The sequence below is a fragment of the Python bivittatus genome, unplaced genomic scaffold, assembly GCF_059951505.1.
Source record: "Python bivittatus isolate LINGU-HERP-01145 unplaced genomic scaffold, Pbiv_v1 ctg000480_np1212, whole genome shotgun sequence".
In the NCBI taxonomy this organism is placed as follows: Eukaryota; Metazoa; Chordata; class Lepidosauria; order Squamata; family Pythonidae; genus Python; species Python bivittatus.
The window spans coordinates 61,721,927-61,732,756 of record NW_028277075.1 but is presented as its reverse complement, the minus strand read 5'-3'; the positions used below and the strand labels follow the sequence as shown (position 1 = coordinate 61,732,756).

The following is a 10,830-nucleotide window of genomic DNA, read 5'->3' as shown; positions in this document are numbered from 1 at the left end:
ACACGAATGCAGAATTTGATAGGCATGTATTTGTCAGTATCTCCCAGATGGACAACATATGTCAAGAGATGACAGGTGATATGCAATGATACACACAGTGATGCTACCATTTTATTATATTTGACAATTGACTTGCAACAACATTTCGTTAACTTATTTATTCCTTTAGCAAATCTTGATAGAGAAATGGCAAGTTAAATTTTACATTCAGCAGTTGGATATTAAGTTGGAGAACAGATAACTAGATGAGGGTTGAAAACTGTACCCAAAGATCACTCATCAATCATTCCTCATCAAACTGGGGTGAGGTTTTAGGGGCAGGGCCATAAGTTTCAGTCCTGGGCTTTGTACTATTCAAGATTTCAATGGTGACCTAGGGGAATACTTAACAAATTTGCAAAACAAAAACCAAGGTGTGCCAGATAGCTAGCATCTTAAGAAAGAGAAATAAAACTTAAATTTTAATGAAATTAAAAATATCATTGACAGATGAGAGAAAGGAGTTGAAAATATCACAAATTTAACAGATAAAAAAGTGCATAGGTATAGGACGGGGGATACCTGACTTGGCTTGTGAAAAAGAGCTTGGGATAGTCATTGACTCCAAAGTGTGATCTGACTGCAAATATGGCAATTTTAGACTGTATGATCAGTCCCAATAATGAGAATTAGTTACTCTTTATTCTGCATTGGTTAGATCCCACCTTGACTATTGTGTCTTTTGTGAGAAGGATTCAGACAAATTGGAACAAGTTCAGAGAAGGGCAAGGAGGGTGATCAGGGAACCAGACCCTAAGGCTGGCACAGAGAGTGAAGGAACCGGGAATATTTAGCCTGGAAAAGAAAAGGAATGAAATGGAATATAATAACATATTTCCAGTACTTGAAAGCATCTCATCCCGGCCCACAGGTCTATTAAAGAATTTAAATTTCATGAAGGCAGATTCCAGGATAATGTTAGGAAAAAAATCCAAACAGCAATAATAATAGCAGAACCAATTAGCTGGAGAGGTGGTGGGCTCTCACAACATGACCAAGAAGAGGCTAGATAGCCATTTGTTGGGGCTGGTTTCAACTGCATTGTTGCACTGAGCAGAGGGTCAGACTCAGTGTATAAAACAGATGCTTCAAAATTTATGATTTCTCTTGCTCAGAAATATTATACACATATTTCTAAACCTATGTGCCAATGTACATGCGTGTGTTTGTGTCTAGCAGTGTTTCTCAAATGTGACAACTTTAAGCTGTGTAGACTTCAACTCCCAGAATTCCTAGCCAGCTGGGGAATTCTGGGAGTTGAAGTTCACACAGTTTAAAGTTGCTGAGGTTGAGAAACACTGGGGTATAGCTAAAGATCAGAACAAGGGGGTCTTCAGAGAATCAAAAAATATCAAGGTGGCAGTGACAACCATGCAATCAAAACCCTACATTTCTTTTAATGTTCTGATCCTCTGGATCAGAGGCAGATAATTGGAAGCCCCAAGACTCAAGGGGTGCCCACCAGAAAGTTACACTGGGGTTTTTAATCTGATGGTAAAAGGAAATTACTAAACACATAAGCAGCACTAATTTTATATAATATATTTAAACCAAATTCCATTTTGTCCTGGCCATGATCTTTTCCTTGACCCTTGGGAGTGTGTCCTCTGGAACCACACTCCAAAGCCATGTGCTGCTCTTATCAAGAAAAAATGCTTGTACAGTCTTGTTCCATAGGGTTGCATTATAGTTGTAAGAGTTTAGAAGATAAGATGACAAATTCTGCTTTTGACCTGATCTCAAACACAGAAGCTCAAAGATAGCAGTAGGACCTGAACCTCTGATAACAACCTAGCTGTTACCATTGAAGACTGCTTCATATTTCCTGCACAGAATATTCCTTGGCTATAAACCATGGATTTGGTACGGCCTCGGGCTTTATTTTAGACTATGGGGGAAATAGTACCCTAGTCCCCCAGCTCCCTCTCACTGGTGATTAACTGCCATGGACTACCTGAACTAGAGGTTATCGTTGCTGAAGTTAATCGGTCCTGATTCTACTGAAGGACAAGTACACCCACACGGGTAGTCATTTATTTTCTATTTGGACATTTCCTTTGCTTTCTTTGGCTTAGGAAGAGAAAATATGATAAATTTCTTGCTAGGAGCAGGCTCCAGGAACTCTGCCGTCAAACATGGTGGGTGTTATTTTGGAACACATAGTGCTAGCAAATATATATCACTTGCCCCATTCCTTTCTCTTGTTACCTCAAATATGTTTCCCAAATGTCCTATTTGCTTTACAGCAAGATTTTGTGGGGATTATGTTGAAGTATTGCATAACATGCTGAACTGCAAACTAACCAATTGCATTTTAGTTTAGCATATTGCATGAACCCAGGCGGCATGATTCAGGGTGTCATGTGAACTCAAAACATTAGGCCAATTGAGAGATGCATGGTTAAGTTAACCATAAGTAATGCAGTTCATGCAAACATAGTCTTTGATTAATAGCGCCACAGTACTATATCTTCCTGACAGAGAGTCAGGAGGCTGAAAGATCTTCTCTCACTTCTATGATAATCTTAGAGAGGGATTGGGTTATGGTTAGGAGTATCTAAGAGAACATTTGAAAGAAGGAGTAAAAACCTGGGGAAAGTAGAGGCAGAAGGCCAGGAATGGTAGGGTGAAAAGAGAGATGGTCAAAGGATTAAAGTAAAGAGAAGAAAATTGTGTGTGATTGTGTTCTCAGAATAGGCTAAACTAAAGCCAAACCAACCATATTATATGAATTAGTTTAGGCTTAGCGTGTTGTGTGAATCCAACCTCTGTGGACTATAAACTGTGGTTTATGATTTGGCTCAATGTACAAACCCAACTAATTGTGATTTAGTGAGGGATAGCATAAGAGGTCGACCCAGGTCCCAAAGCAGGATCAAGCCATACTGGACTTTTCATGTCCCACATTATGTTAACTGAGCATACAACTGAATCTGATCTTTTCTCAATGTCCGGATGAATTCCTTCCTTTAACCTTCCTCTAACTACCTACCTACCCACATTTCCAACTGTTTCATAGTGGCGGAATGAAACAAATTCCTTTCCTATTCTTCCAATTTCCAGCAACCAGAACCAATTTCCAGCAACCCTCCTACCCACTTCAGAGACACTGTAGCAGGCCAGGCACCAGGATGTAGCAAAACTGGGCCACTCCAGCAAGCAGGTTGGATGAATGATTCAGCCAACAAATAGGCTATCTGAGTCAGGGGGAGCTGGATTTAGACCTATGTTGTCCCAAACCTCTTCAGAGGCTATAGCCAAGAAATGTATAGCCAACACTTTCCCATCAATCTGACCGCAGCATCATGCCTCTTTTTATTCAGCCAATTTTCCTCTTTGCCCTCCCTCTTTTGAAGGTGCTGAAAGTAGCATAGCTGAAGCAAAGCTTTACTTCTACCTCAAGAATTGCACAACACCGTTCACAAGGGAAAAAACATTTGCTAGGAGGGAAAACCCTCTGTACGATTACCAAAATTAAGATAATGACCAGATACTGTAACTCCCAGCAGTTCCAGTTATCTTGACCAACAATGAGGAATGCTGGAAACTGTATCCTGGCATGATCAAATTGACCTCAATTTCTTCTCACCTGGTATTAAAGGGCAATAATTAGCAGATTATTTGGCAGTTAAGTATTGCAGCAATCTAGCCACCATGGCTTGTTTTGAGCATGCAATCCAAGAGGCAATGGCAAATATGCAATTAGTTTGGTCCCTCTGATGTAAATCATCAGAACAAGTTGAGAAGCCTTCAAATTCCATGAAATGCGTGAGGATCCGTTGAAAGGGGGTTGATTGCATATGGTTTGGTTGGCCTGTTTTGCATTTATGCTGCGTTTTCTTCTGTTTCATTTGTTTTATCATCCCCTCCCCTTTATTATTTTAATAATACACTTCCTAGTCATAATAAGTGACCTTTTCCACATCTGGCTTTGATTGGTTTCATTCTGCAGATGTTACTTATGGCTGCAAAAGGGGGAGAAGGAAGGGGAAGGGGACAGGGCACAGACTTTTCCTTTGCTATTGAAGCTGTTTTCACCTGAAGGGGAAGGGAAGGGGGAGCCTGCCAATTAGCTTTGTTGCTGCCTGAAATTTGTCTGGTTTACACGTAAGACTTCATTGATTTTGAAACATCCAATTATGACCTACAAGAGAAGTTCTTTTCTGGTTCTTGTGGCCCTGAAAGAGATAATTCATTAGGGAACTTGCAAGCTCCCCATCAGCCATGGATGTTTAACAGTTATTAAAACAGAAATATGAACATCGATAAGAGGCTTTATTTAATCTTCTGGTTCATATAGAAAAATACCTCTTTAAAAGCATTAGAGGTCTCTGTGCCACAGCTGTATGAGGAGTTCATAGGAATGTATGAACTGGGTTTTGCCCACCAGGAAAGAGAAATTAAGTAAGTCTGCCATCCATTCTGGGAGGGCACCAAAGAATCAAATACAAAAGTGATGTTTGCATATCAAGACCATTTTGCATTATGGATTTTTTTTCTGTATATGAACCTGAAAGGGCCAGAATGCATGAGTGAGCAGAACTCAGAAGTGGAAAATGGTTTGGAACTTGAAAGGTTTAGGCAAAGCTCCTTGTTCCATTCTCATTTCTCTTGAGGCTTAGAACACAACTGTTTGCTTCTCCTTCCTGCAGGAGCATTGGGGGCCAGGGGTAAGGGAGCACCGGGAGTCAAGATGGTACCTGTGACTGAAACCCTGTCCTTTTTACATGTATTGTGCATGTGAAACATGTAAAAAGGGGTGAGGCTTTGACTGTGCAGTTATAGCTGCCACCTTGACTCCTTTGCCCCCACCCCCCACCCTCCCAGACAGATAACCCTGCCTTTTTGACTTACTTGGCTTTTTATTGTTGTTGTAAGCCACCCGGAGCTGTGTTTTAAGATGGGCGGCCATACAAATCTTTTCAATAAATAAATCAATTGCTTTAGTGAAGCCATAGGGACTTGAAGTGCTTAATATATTAATAAATACTTGCATATGTTCATTAATCTTAAAAGAGATTTTCTTTTAGTGGTGGGAATGGTTGGAAAAATAATTCACAGATAGGGTGATACAAAACTGATTTGCTCTTTGCTTGGGCTGAACAGTTATGGTACCAAGCATTTTATTAAGGAGGCTCACCAAATACTAAAGTAGAAGAGACAGCCATAGGCTTGGATCACTTAGCCTCTGGCAAAGGAAACCATTATGCTTTCTAATAGGTAAGATTACGAGCAGAGAAACCCAGGTTTTTATCCCTCCTGAGCCATGGAAACTAACTGGTTGACTTGGGACAGTCATCTTCTCTCAGACCAACATACCTCACAGGGTTGTTGTGGGGAAAATAGAACGGAGCACTATGTATGCAGCCTTGAATTCTTGAAAGAACGTACAATATAAATCTAATACAAATACATCAATAAATAAATCATGACTCGTAGTTTAGTGAGTTGTGTGGACCTAGTCAGTTGTGGTTTATGAAATAAAGCATGGTTAAACCAGGAGATAATGTGATATGTGAACCAAATAATTCACAGAGCATTTAAAATCAGTGACTGCCTAAATTTTCATTTACTTCAGTAGATGAACTTTGCATATGAATATGTCTAGATCAAATCTGTACTTTGTGCTTGTAAAACAATCTGTTTGGAAGAAACTTATAACCTTAGGTCTGAAAATGTGACTCAACTAAATTATGAATTTCTCCCATGTAATCACTTTCTGTACTTCTAACAAGGATGATGCCATCTGATGGGACCCAGAACGTGTGCCTTCTCTGTCGCAGCACCTGCCCATTGGAACACCATATCCTCTAAGATTTGCTTGGCCCCGATCATGCTGACATTTTGTAAATCCTTGAAAACCTAGATGTTCCCCTGAGCGTGGGATCTGGAGGTTGGGTGAGCCCATCAATGTGATTTTCTAGAATGATTTGTTATATGGATTTGATTAGAGCAGTGTTTTTCAAACTTGGCCATCTTAAGATGTGTGGACTTCAACTTCCAGAAGTCCCCAGCCAGCATGGGAAATTCTGGGAGTGGAAGTCCACACATCTTAAAGTTGCCAAGTTTGAAAAACACTGGGATAGAGTGTATCATTATGTACTTATTGTATTATACTGTTATTTCTGTGATTTCCTTTTGTTGCTTTTAATCTTATATTCACCACCCAGAGTCTGAATTGGCAAGATGGGTGGCTATATAAACAAACAAACAAACAAACAAGAAAATGAGTGCTAGGAGTTATGATTTTATGCTTAAAAACCTGATTTCTACAATATATATATTAATTATGTAAATTAAGCATACTTTATATTCTTGTGGCTTTTTATATATTCAGTTTATAAGTTGCTTATTATATCAGAGCTATCACAAAGTGTGTGTGTTTATTTAATCAAAGCATTATTAGGATCCAGAAGCCATGCTCACCAACCTCTAGCAATCATGTTGGACCTCATATGGTTTCCAGAGATTTCATACAGTCTAGGAGCTTGATTTTCTTTTAACTGAATGCTTAGTTTCTCAGTGAGCTGTTTTCATCCATATAAGAATTTTTGTTTTTTAACTTGTTGGGATTGCCAAGCAGACCCACTCCTGTTAATAATTATTTCTTTGTTTTTACAGCATATCTTAAGCCATTAAGTTATTAAAACATTTTTGAAAACAACTGATAAGGTACAGTATTGAGCAAATAAGTTTGTTTTTTATTTTCTAAAATCAGTCACCTTGTTTAAAGGGTCAAGACATACTAATTGAGCAGTGAGGAACAGAAATAAAAGTGTAATCAAAAGAAGCCCCAATTTCAACCCTGGCCAAATACTTGTTTATAGTGGCTTTATTTTCTGTTTAACAAGATTTCTGAGTTTGAAACATGCTCTACAGTGCTACAATCAAGCTAAAAGAAACTCAGCCACTGCTTCTATGTATCATTTGTATGTACTTCATGAACCTTTTAAAGCAATTATCTCCTACCAGGCCCTCTGCACTGGAACTCCAATTCCCAGGATTCCTAGCAAATATTTGTGACTTCCTTTGTAATCAAACAATGTGAGAACTACCCCGTCTGATCTAGTGTTTGAGTTCCTGCAATGATTAGTTGTACATTGACTGTGTTCACACATTGCATTAAGCCACAGAACAGACAATCACCACTGTGGCAATTAATCACTTGTGCAGACAGGCTTTATATTGCCACAATGATGGATGGATGGATGATGCTATAAACTGCTAACTCAGAAATCCTTCTAATTTGATTAATTTGGTTTTGGCTGAGACAATATGTGAACCAATCAACTGTAGTTTGTAAACAATGGGTCTTGTCTTAATGCAGTGTGTGAACTACCCATTCATGGTTTATTCAATAAAATAATAGCACAATATGTGGATCCATGGCAGCCCTTAACATAGTTTCTGTGGACACTTATGGGCCATTTACTATATCCCACATACTATTCTACTTTTACTTAAAAAAAAAATCATTTTAAGCTAAATTATAATGGAGACTGGCATTTTACAGGTGCCAACAGTCTCCCAAATCATCTTCATTCAGGATTTCCCTTGGATACCATTTATGTATGATAAGTGGTATTTGAAATAAACATGGTGGCTGTTGTCGCAGCCCAGTGCTTTGTTCTCTCCAATGGCTGAGGCTAAGCAACAGCACTGGACCTCAACAGCCCGGCAATGTGACCCCTCATCTCACTGCTATGTTCCCACCAAGAAAACAATGAACTTTGTTGAGCCATCAGTCATGAACCGTGTGCTTCTTGAAGCTCCTGGCAAGCTTGTCATTGCTCCTCTATGGCATTAGGCAGCCTAGGGACCAGAGGGAGCAGAAGCTGGCTTCACTGGCTGCCCATTCCCCCTGCTTCACTGGGGAAACAGCAGCAACGGGATTCTTACAATGGCTCTGCCAGGTACAATCTCCCCCTTGAACTCTCCATCCATCCCACATTCCTGAGATGGTGCTGAGATATCTGATTGGACCATGGCCACTCTGGAAGCAGGTCCTTTAGCTGACCATCTGCCCCAAACAGGAGGAAAAAAGTTGGAAGTATCTTGGGTTTCCCTGGGCAGCAGAGCCCACAGGAAGGAGACATAAGGATGGGGGTGGGGGAAAACAGCACCAATCCCCATCCTCTTTCCTCTTTATCAGTTGCCTCCTCTTCAGGTGAGCACCAGGCTGATGCTATAGAGAGAAGAGTCATATCCCCAACTGAGGGAGAGATTTCCAGTCGCTTCCTTATTCAGCATACAATGGTGCCCAACAGGATCAGTCAGAGAGAGAGAGACTTGTCCTTAGATAAGGAACAGGTCCAACACCCAATCCCTAAATCCAGCAGGATTTTTCAAAAAGCAGAGTTTCTACAACTAATCATGAAAGTCTGCAAGATGCTAATCCTGAAGGATCCAGAGCTATCTGTCCACACACAACCTTGATGGACCCATAAGTATTCCTGTAGCTAATAGCCCTGCCACATGCTTCCTGTTTCCTAAGACATTTAACCAAGTTTTTGAATCTGAGTGGGTGGCTTGAGGGGTATTGAGGGGTTATATTTCCCTTGCCTCCAACTTCTACATCTTCCTGCAGTCACTGTTAGACCTCCTCAAGACCCCCCAGATGGACATTGCTGTGGCTTCACTGATTTAAGAGCCCGGAGTAAATAAAAATGAGACTTTGGGAAGTATGGCAGTATAAAATGCATGCATGCATGTATGTATACGCACATGCATGTATAAGAAAGGGCTTTATAGCTAGGACAGTAGTTTAATTCACTCTGCATAGTAGAATATCTGTCTTCATAGAAGAAGGAATAAAAATGGCATTACAGAAAACATATCTGAGTTCTGGGAAAGTAGAAAGTATGAGAAAGAAAGAGACTAAAACGATTCTGCCTTGATTGTGTTAGGTATAAGCTGAAGTAGAGAGGGTTCTTTAAGATTCTATTACAATACCCTAATTGCGTTAAAATCTATATACTACTAAAACTCTCCTGTCAATAACATTCAACTGGGCAAAACGGTGTGTCATAGGGCAACAATTTTTGAACCAAGGTACCTCAAATGGGTTAACTTACAGAATGTGTCCAAATTCCAGGACCCATTACTCCCATGGGATTGAAATTTGGGAAATTTGTGGCTGCTTCAGCACTATTCTGCAGCAATCAGCCCAGGTCACTTGATTGTCATGGGCGTATTCCTGACCTCTTTCCCACCTTCCTCTGTCCCCTGTACCCAATTGGCTGGTGACAAGGCCTGACAGGTGAGCAGCAATTGGCTGCTTTGGAAATGAAGCAGAAATTTGAAATGTCTTAACAGCAGTTGGCAGTGAAAGAAAGACGAGGGAGTAACTTAGATGCCTGCTGGCAAGATAGGGCTGGCTGTGGGATGCCAGTGGTTCATGGGTGAGCCCTCTTCCTCCCTCAAGGGAGGGGCCCTTGGGGACATACTGGAATGGGAAGTGGGGGTACAGTTTTCCTCACAGACTGCAGCTCCCTTGGTTCTACCTCCCCCCAGCAAAGTGGCAGGCCAACGAGGAGAAGGAGGAGGAGGAGACAGCTTCACCGGGGCTCGCCTGAGGGTCGTGAGGGGAGGCCAAATGGCACAAGCCTATATTATATGTGGAAATGAAGGGAGGGGAAGGGAAGGGGAAGGGGAAGGGGAAGGGGAGGGGAGGGGAGAAGGAAGGAAGGGGAGAAGGAAGGAAGGGGGAGGGGAGGGGAAGGAAGGAAGGGGGAAGGGAGGAAGGGGAGGGGAGGGGAGGGAAGGAAGGAAGGAAGGAAGGAAGGAAGGAAGGAAGGAAGGAAGGAAGGAAGGAAGGAAGGAAGGAAGGAAGGAAGGAAGGAAGGAAGATTTCTAATGCTCCTTGTCAGCTTCCCACAAGCAAAGTCAATGGGGAAGCTGGCAGCAAGTCGGAAGTTGCTCACACTCCCACTGCTTTTTTGTCCACCCATGGTCATTCTGTTTCTCTGTTTTGATAAGGAAATATCTCTGAAATTGTGATCCAATGGGTCACAGGTTGTCTAGTGCATTCTAAAACTCTTAGTGACTCTTGTTTCCTGTTCTTGCCTAGCTCAAAGGGCTGACTGTGAAGAATACATCTTAGCCTCACACAGTTTCCACAATTTGTATATATGAACTAGCATGGTGAAACTTCTGCAGATGGACCAATGTCAGTCTTCACTAATCTCCTCCTATCAGTCATACTGGCAGGCCCACAATCCCTGGATGATCAGAATACAGAGAAAATGCCAGGAATGTCAGTATGAAACTACCACTGGCCTTTTAGCTATGGAAAGAAATTCCATCAGTAAAGCTAATATGATACTATGCAGAGGAAGAGCCTTTTCTGGCTTATCAATGGATCTGATTATTACTTGAGAATAATTTTTCAGTTGAAAGCACCCCATAACTGCTCCTCCACTTCTGCAATATTCATATTTGCAGCACCTCAGGAGAAATGTTCAACAAGACACCCTGCAAGTACACATACATAGAGATGAACACATGCTTGCTTGTGGCAAAGGGAGGGAGGAAGAAAGTGCAGCTTGTTTCCTGCTGGAAATTGGCATGTGACCTTTGACCTCAGAAAGGGATTAGCTCAGGATATGCCATGATTGGATGGAAGTATTGTGTATAAGTTGCAGATTCCCAGGTGTATGGGTAAGAAAAGGGTGAAGGTGTCTGCTATCTGCAATTGGCTGCAGGCAACAGGGATGCACCATGAACTGGATAAACAGTTCAGTGCTTGGGAATTGCAGATCAGATAGGCTGTAGTGAAGTAGGGCTCATTGC

At 41.3% G+C, this 10,830-nt stretch overlaps 1 long non-coding RNA gene across 1 annotated transcript; it reads left to right on the top strand.

Moving 5' to 3' along the window:
* Positions 1–234: 234 nt before the first annotated feature.
* Positions 235–10,458, top strand: LOC148214993 (uncharacterized). The gene is made up of 3 exons (XR_015797118.1): positions 235–5,937; positions 6,661–6,711; positions 10,109–10,458. It is a non-coding gene; the product is annotated as an uncharacterized LOC148214993 (long non-coding RNA).
* The last annotated feature ends 372 nt before the right edge of the window (positions 10,459–10,830 follow it).